The 9,436-nt window shown below is 36.8% G+C and overlaps 1 non-coding gene across 1 annotated transcript; it reads left to right on the forward strand.

The window, feature by feature from the left end:
- Positions 1–290: 290 nt before the first annotated feature.
- On the forward strand, positions 291–395 carry LOC143586973 (small nucleolar RNA R71). The gene has a single exon (XR_013144799.1). It is a non-coding gene; the product is annotated as a small nucleolar RNA R71 (small nucleolar RNA).
- The last annotated feature ends 9,041 nt before the right edge of the window (positions 396–9,436 follow it).

The raw sequence follows: 9,436 nt of genomic DNA on the forward strand, positions 1-9,436 counted from the left end.
GTCACACACCCCACAACGAGAGCTAGATTTGGTAAGTCGGATTGCATTTGGTCAAGGCTTCTAACTGGGCGGAAACAAGGGTGTTAGAATCGACATGGTGAACACCCTTGGTGGAAGGAATACTACGAAGCGGATTATATTCGAAACTCTTTTTAGCAGCTCTCTCCAAGATGTCCAACGCCTCATTTGGGGTACACCTACCGAAGTCTCCTCCCGCAACTTGATCAAGGGCCTGCTTCTGTGCTTCGGATAAAGCATCAAAGAACGTATGACACTAAAGTCCGCAACTCATACCGTGATGAGGGCATTTTCTCAACAAGCCCTTGAATCTCTCCCATGCAGCATGAAGTGACTCATCATCATCAACACGAAAACCAGTAATGTTTGCACGGTATTTTGCAGTTTTATCAGGTGGGAAGTACTGAAGAAGAAACTGCTCAACCAATTGGTTCCAAGTGGTGATGGAACCGGAAGGGAGTGCCTCTAACCACTCCAAGGCAGCCCCGGGAAGTGAGAACGGAAAAAGTCGGAGTCTCACGGCAGCGTCCGTACACTCCTGGATCTTGAATGTCGCATATAATCGAAGGAAATGCGCAACATGAGAATGAGGGTCCTCGTTCGAGAGGCCATGGAAAGAAACGGAATTTTCGACCATATGAATAATACTCGACTTGATCTCGAAACTCAAGGTGATCTCGGTCTCCCTAACACTGTTGCCATAACCATCAAGGGACGGTGTGGCGTCATCCATGCGACCTTGATTGTTCGGGTCCGCCATCTCTTCAACTTCTACCTCGGGATTCGCGTCGTCCTCCACAACTTCGTTTTCAATTACCTCGGCAATTTCGCGTGCTCTCCTCTTCAAACCTTCTCGAAGATGTCGCTTGGGTTCAAAAAAGGGGGAAATAAGCTCAGGACCGGGTGTGATGGACATGCATTACCAGGAAGAAACACAGAATGGAAACAAACAAGACATGGAAAACTACCTAAAAATCTAAATAAAAATAAAAATAAAAAATAAAATAAGATGAATAAAAATGAAATAGACTAAAATAACATAGAGTAAAATATATTAACAAGGTAAATCAATTACTCGTATCGTTTTCAAAAGTAAAACACCGTGTCCCCAGCAACGGCGCCAAAAACTTGACGTGTGCAAATATATATTAAATTTGTATAAAATATTCACACAAATCGGGTTTTAAAAATGGTTTTCACCAACAACCAAACCACACATGAAAGACAAGTGTACCTATCGTTTGTAGCAAAGTATCGGTAAGAACCGAGTGTCAATCCATGGACACGACTAACTTTTGATAATAAATCTTTGTAAATGATTAAACCAAACAAACAATCTAAATAATTTTTCAAGTCACTAAACTAGCATACAACAATAACAAAGCAAATAAAATATAGCTAACAATCAATCCAAAAAAATCTACTTAGACTATGCATCCACCTAAACTTAGTGACAAAATGACAATGATAATGACAAACATCACGTATTAAGCATCAATATCAAATTCCAATCAAGGCAACCTAATACTAACAACAAAACATCATGATAGGTATTCATCAGGTTAATAACCATAGATTAGTAAGTTTGTCAAAACTACCTAATCTCATAATTAAAGGAAAGCTAGCATTAAAACAACACCCTAACCACCTAAAATCATGTAAAATAGACAAGTTCAAGAACACTAGTTAAACACATGAATCTTCTAATTAGCAAAATAGGAACTAAGGATTATGGCCTTAATCTCTAGCATACATCAACCAACTTAAAGAGTCATGTTATCACCATACAATTTTCCAATATCAAGTGATAGGTTTCATTCTTGTTAAAATTCATAAACAAATTAATTTCCATTAGTCATTCCTAACTTAACGATATAAACAAAGTATGCATACACAAACTAAGTTGAAAACAAATACTCAACACATAGTTTTCCAACATATTATGGTTAAGCATCTATCAAACTAACAAGACTAGGAATTAAAACAAGCATTCAACCATTAAACTCTATTCAAGAACATGTCATAAACTTGAAGAACACCAACTTGCCAAAATCATGCATAGATAAATATCATATAAGCAAAAGTTTCAACATAATTCAAGTAACAAGAGTATTTAGCCCATAAGGCTTGATACAACAATCAAAATCAAAATAACCTTACAAATCATGTTCAAGAACAAAAGAAGTGCAAACTAGGATGAATGATGATTGCACACTTGAAAGGATGATCACACAATGATGGAAGCCTTGAATTCTTTCTAGCACATACACAACAATTTTCCAGCAATTCTAGAGAATTCCCCTAAGGCTCCACACTCAAAATGGAGATAATGGAGGTGTGTATAAACTGTCTGGACGTCTGGCACGGGCACTTGCACAGGCTTGCACAGCCGTGCCTCAATGTGGAAAGTCAACCCCTTTCTTTAATTTGACTAAAAAGTAAGATTTCTCTGTTCTGGCAAGGGCCTGCACAGGCTTGCACGGGAGTGTCATTTTGAATTTTCTCAGCAATAGGTCCTACACTGGCTTGCACTGGTGAAATTCCCGTGAAACACGGCTTTGCACGAGCTGGCATGGCCGTGTAGGCTTGGGAGGAAGCTGATTTTTGTCCACGAAACGCCCTCTTTTCATGTTTTCTTTATCGGGCGGGCGCCTGGACCTACAAATTAACAAATAACTCAAATAAGTACCAAAAACAATGAATTTGCATGGAGTTCAGCATAAATATGAGGATAATTCAATGCAATAAGATGTACACTTTGTGCTACATCAACGTCCAATTAGGTCTTAATCGAATTAGGGTTTATAATCGAATTAGGGTTTATAAGGTTTGGGGGTTAATCTGTTTGAGACTTTAAATTAAATTTGTTTCATGATATTAACATGTTAGACACTTGCCCTAGATGCAGGTGCGCTTTGGCTAAAACCATGAACCGGATCCAGACGCAAGTTCGAGTCTCTACAGCAACATTTTTGGATTTTATTTTTTTTAAAAGACTTTTAAATCACTTTTTAGCAATTAGTATATATATAACACTAAATAAACATTATTTTTGACAAAACCAAAGCTTTGAACCTCCCGAGACCCAGTTTTTCTATTATTATTGTTACTTCCTTGTTTCTTTTAACAATATTAATAAATAACCAAATATATGTAAACGAATTTTTTTAACGAACCAAAAACCATAACCACCTCGATATAAGTTACCACCCCAACGCGTTTTTTTTTATACTCAATCATATATTTATGAACCCGTATCCATAAAAGTATTTTATTTTATTATTAAACGCAATCTCTAATCTAGGCTTAAAAAGTTATAAATTAATAAATAAATGTATCCTAACTCATCACACCGTAAGTTTTCATCAATTAATAATAATAATAATAATAACAACAACAATAATAATAATAAGGTTAGTAAACTTAAAATACTTTAATTACAATGTTACTTAAAACCCAATCAAATCCCAATTTCATTATAAGTCTTGTTAATATTTCGTTATAGTTAATTTATATTATCGTTAAGTACTACGAACTTTTGTTGACGTATCTTGAGGAACTCAACCTCTTTTATCTTAAATTTATCGTCATCTCATATTCGTTAATCCACTCGTCAATGTGAGTTTACATACCCTCTTTTTCCATCTTTTATATTTTGGGGTAGCATGTATACCTTATTAACTTTACATATGTTTTATTTCCTAAGTTATTCAAACCACAATTCAATTTATGTTTATGTGTGATTATTGCATGCTTATGATTATGCTCTATGTGCTTAAGTGTTTATTTTATGTTTAGTGGTTGGTATCTCAACCTCATCTATTCTCATCTAGTATGATCACACAATTACCCAAGTACATTGATTTCGTATCAATAGCAACGGGTCCACATCTATTTAGTTGTTTACATTTCATAAGACTTGTAATGCTCACCATTTACATATTGAATTGTGATTTACCTATATATATATATGCAACTAAACTTATGTATTCTCACCAACATTCGTGTTGACAAACTTTATTTTCATACATGTTATAGGTACAAGTAATTGATATTGTTCAAGATTGAATATATTAGTTTTTATCTTAGGAGATTATTGTAAATTCGAGATATGTATTTGATTATTGTAATTGTGTACTTGTTCAATGTTAATGAAGTTAAATAATAATTGTCGCTTTAATTAGTGTTTTTTTAAGCTACTGTCCAATCAATACGTTACGCCCCGGCATAATCCTCTTTTTGTCGAGGTGTGACAGATTGGTATCAGATCCGAAGGCTTTAAGATAGGTGGTTAGATATAACGACCTAGTAGCATGCTTAGGGTCCCTATATGTGATATGCCTTTACGTGTTTGCACACTAACCTAATTTATATGATTGATTGCGGTAGCTTAAATATTATTAAATGATTTGATATTACTCTTGTACACAAAGCACACACAATTCCAAGGCTACGCCTCACTCTCAAAATTATTTTCAAAACCCTAGTTAATATTTTAAAATTGGGGAATTCCTTAAGAATTCCCATCATTTTTACTCCACTCTCCTTAAGAATTTTTATTTGTTATGAATGATTGTTTTCATGTACATCTCAACCCACCGCTTATGTTTTACCATTTCATTTAATTATTAATTTTGCCAATACTCAAAGCTAAGGCTAATAAAAAAATTATATTTTGTAACCTTATGAACTTTCACAAAACTCGGAATTTTGCATAGTTATACAATGTATCTCAAAACATAATATTTTTTTCAAAATTTCGTCCTTGTAGCATCTCCTCTTCCTGCCCCCATCAACCGTAACCATCGCACCGGCAAGTCTGGCCGCAGTATGTCATCTCGCATTATGAAGGGAATCGTGGAAGCCCTCCCAATACGCATCTCCCAACTCCAAACCACAAATGTCGTTAATGTTCCTGTGAACCGTAATGTTTGCCCTTTCAAGCAATTCACCAACGCTAACCCGACTGATTACTTTGGGACTGAGGGTGCTACAACCCTTCTTCAATGGTTCGAGCACAAGGAAAGTGTGTTCCTCCACTATGCATGCCCGGAATACAAAAAGACCACTTATGTCTCAAGCATTTTCAAATTGAGTGCCCTTACTTGGTGGAATAGCAAAAAGAAAGCCCTTGGGGCTGAGGTTGCCATGGCCTTGCCATGGGACGACCTTAAGAAACTTATGCTCAAGGAATTTTACCCGAAATATGAGCTCTAAAAGTTGGAAGAAGAGTTTTAGAATTTAAAACAAGAAGGTGGTGACAATGTGTCTTATAACGACCATTTCCACGAACTTAGCCTCTTCATTCCGCATATGGTCACACCCCTTGAGCGTGCCATCGATAAGTACATCTCGGTTTTACCGATGCAAATCCAAGATTCCGTCCTTAGTCGTGATCCGAAGGGTCTTCATGATGCCATTACCCTAGCCGGTACCCTCACTGAAAACCACGTTAAGGCTGGGACCTTGACGCAAAATAATTCCAAAAAGCCCAATGTTATGCCCGCATCCGAGCCCGCCAAAGAATCCAAGACCGAATCCTCTAAACCTAATCCTCCAAACACAACAACAATAACTCACCCCATTACCGCAACAACAAAAGGAAGTCAAATTCCCAAAACTATGTCTTGGCCCAATCGCAAGCCCAACAAGCCCAAGCCAACAAGAAGCCCTACACAGGACCCCACACTTTATGTGATACGTGTAAATTCCACCATTCGCCTAAACTCAAGTGTCGTCAATGCACCCATTGTGGTCGTTTTGGTCACCTCTTTACCACATGCCGTGAACTCAACCAACCCATGATCCAACCAGTTACCTCAGCTCTTATCCAACCAGCCACCTCTTACCTATTAGAGCTTGTTACAATTGTGGAGATCCTAGCCATTTCCGCAATGCATTCCCAAGACTAGCACACATAACCAAATTCAATCTTACCAAACCTAAGCCACTCAATATCAAGCCTATCAAGCCCAAATTTATCTGACCCATTGTACCCCAAGCCCAAGCGAATCAACCTCAACCGATCCAAGCCCACCCCATTCAAGCAATTCAAGCCCAACCTATTCCCAATACCCAAGCCAACCAAAACCCACCCAACCAACCTCAAGTTCACCAAATTGCCCAAGTTACTCAAGGTACTCAAAGACATACGTGTTACATCAACGATTCCCAAGTCTAAGCCTCACCTTTCAAGAATACATGCTACACGTTCTTTTTATTTTAAACCTAATGTAATGACTTCATTTAAATTTCAAGTTTTGTTATGAAAAAGAATCATGGTTATTTATAATTGAATTCAATCTCTCATCTATTTATATTACGTCCTTCATTGCACTATTTATTGTTACGCAATTTATTATTGCATTTCAAGTGGTCTATGACCGGTTATTTACCGGGACTATGTGCATGGTGATGTACATGGTTATCTAATATTATCGTATTTGTATCATGAACTACCTACGACCGATTTCCTACAAACGTTTTGATTTAGAAATTGGGACTATGAACATATGTTGTACGTAGTTATCTAATAGGAGTTAAATGTACATATTTTATTTCGATATTTTAATACATGGCTACCCAAATTCCCCAAAACTCATCACATTCTCATGGTACTTCCTTCTCATCCGATTTTATAATCTTAACTTCAAGCCTCTATAATTTATATTTCTTTAATCATGTGATTTATTTGAGAATCTATTTGTACGAACAGTTGTTCCTGAATTTTGTTGTCATCTCAAGTATTTCTACACATCGAATGTGTAAATTATTTAATTTCAAAAATTTTCTCCCCCTATTTATTTCATTTTGTTGTTATTACTTTTGATGGTTAACTTCAACGATTCGTTATAGTTGCAAATTGTTTACTAGTTACTTTGATCATCAAATTTCACCCATTTATTTAATTTCATTTCTCCTGATTAATTAATTTTGTTTAAATATTGATTTAAAAAGTTTCCTTTTACCTTGTTTTCGAACCCACACAACGGGATGAACTATTCGCATCATGCGACAATCTAAATAATTATGAGTACACGCATAATTATCAAAATCCTCGCATGGGACTCATAGTGAATACGGTTGTGTGTCATAACCCAGAACCTAGGGTGATTTTGGGAAATGGTACAAATATCGATGTGATAAGGGCATGGTGGATACGCCGCTGGTACATCCTATATATAAGTGTCCTTATCATATTTTCCGTTTGTAGCGTTATCCAAGTCACTTGAAAATCGGTGTTATTTTTAAAATAAAAAAAATGATTTCTCTCTTGGAACGTATTCCTCCCTTTATGATATGGTTTCTCTTTAATTTCGAGACGAAATTTTCAAAAAGTTGTGAATACTGTAACATTCGTTAAATTTCGGACCCGAAAACCCGGCCCGTTTAAAACTTTTATTTTTATCTCGACTCTCGTTATTTAATTAAATCAATAATTTGTTAATTGTTTTGATCATTGATTCAGTTTCCGCCACTCCATTTTAGTTTCACCTATTTAATAATATATTAAAACTATTGGAAAGGTGCATAATATATCCCTAACTAACATTAACCTACTCTTGCACCAACATCCAAAGACTAAGGACCTAGTTGCAATTAAATCAAACATTTTTCCCTCCTCCTCTCCCGTCTTCCGTCTTGAGAAGCGAAACAGGCATTTCGCTTCGCTCAGCCTTGAGAAGCGAAACAGGCATTTCGCTTCGCTCAGCCATGCGAAGCGAAACGCTCCCATACGAAGCAAAACGCTCCCATGCGAAGCGAAACGAAACCTCCCATGCAAAATTGTTTATGTTGTGACCCGATCCAGTTTCTGATGCGTTTTTGTTAAAGGACTGTTAACCCAGCCAAGGGCTCTGCCCCTTGGACCCTGCTAGGGGCTGCCGCCACTAGACCCCGCTACCAGGGGCGCTGCCCCCGGACCCCCGTTAGTTGAGGGTGTCATTGACTTAGATGTAAGAAGTAGTAGTAATGGATATTTAACACTCGTAATGCGTTATACAGTTAGCCGTGCACAGCTAAAAAAGGGAATTACTATTAACGGCAAGAGAAACAGACTTCAGGTGAGTTTATAGCCCCTTTATCCGTTATGTTTTTGGGGCTGTATGCATACTCCTTTGTGATAGTTGTTAATACACTTAACTTAAGTGGTAAGTGTATGATATGTGTATGATATATGTATGACTAAGTATTGAATGTTATTATGGAATGTTTATACGAATGAATATGTACATATATGTATATACATGACCAGAAGATATGTAAAGTATGCATGAATGAAAATGAATGTATGATCGAGTGACGTGACTAGTATGGTTATTGGAGACAGAAGGAACCAGACCCTGATAATATCTGAGACAGAAGGGACCGGACCTTAATAATATCTGAGACAGAAGGGACCAGACCCTAATAATATCTGAGACAGAAGGGACTAGACCCTAATAATATCTGTGATGGTAGAGATAAAATAGCCTATGGTAAATCACAAGGCCTTATGAAAGAAAGTATGTAAGCGCGTGTGCATGTATATAAAGTTTGTATGCAAGAAGTAAGAGTAAATAAGGTATGAATACGTATCTTCGGATGCGTATGAGTAAGGATATGAATGTATTGTATGTTAACTGATTAACTAGAACTCACTCAGCGTAGCTGACTTTTAGTATGCACGCAGGCAAATCGGTTGAGGCAACTGGCTTAAGGAGGGACACAGGGCATGGACTGAAAAGACTGGCATCCATGATGAAGTGTTATGACTATTTTAATTAATTACTTATGAAAAGACAATTTGTATGTTAAGACAAGAATGAATGTTTTGTACTGTGATGTTTGAAGTTTTTAATTATTCCGCGAAGTTTTAATTTACTCTGATTTTAGAACTGTGTTTATGAGTAAATCCAACACCAAAGTAGGGTTACCGGGAATGGGGCTTTACAAACAGTTCTATATAAACCCGGTTATAATTCAATTAAACTTGCACCCACACTCTCTGTAACATAACGTTTCAAAGCCCTAACATAATTGCCGTATACAAGGTCGTTACAAACGAGTTCGACATCAATCTTGGCCGTAACCCTTGCCGTCATTCTCCTTCCATTCGTACTCGATTAAGGTAATTGTAATAATCCTTTGGCTCGGTTTTCAGCAGGGAACAAAAGCCCTCTACTAATTTCAATTAATAGAGGATAATTGACGTCCAATTAGGTCTTAATCGAACTAGGGTTTATAAAGTTTGGGGTTTAATCTGTTTCAGACTATTAACATGTTAGACACCTGGCCCAGTGGCAGGTGCGCTTTGGCTAAAACCATGAACTGGATCCAGACGCAAGTTCGAGTCTCTGCAGCAACGTTTTTGGATTTTATTTTTTTAAAAAGACTTTTAAATCACTTTTTAGCTATTAGTTTATATATATATATATAT

This window comes from Bidens hawaiensis, unplaced genomic scaffold (assembly GCF_021521415.1).
Source record: "Bidens hawaiensis isolate Kalapana, Puna unplaced genomic scaffold, B.hawaiensis_p1.1 tig00035073_1, whole genome shotgun sequence".
Lineage (NCBI taxonomy): Eukaryota > Viridiplantae > Streptophyta > Magnoliopsida > Asterales > Asteraceae > Bidens > Bidens hawaiensis.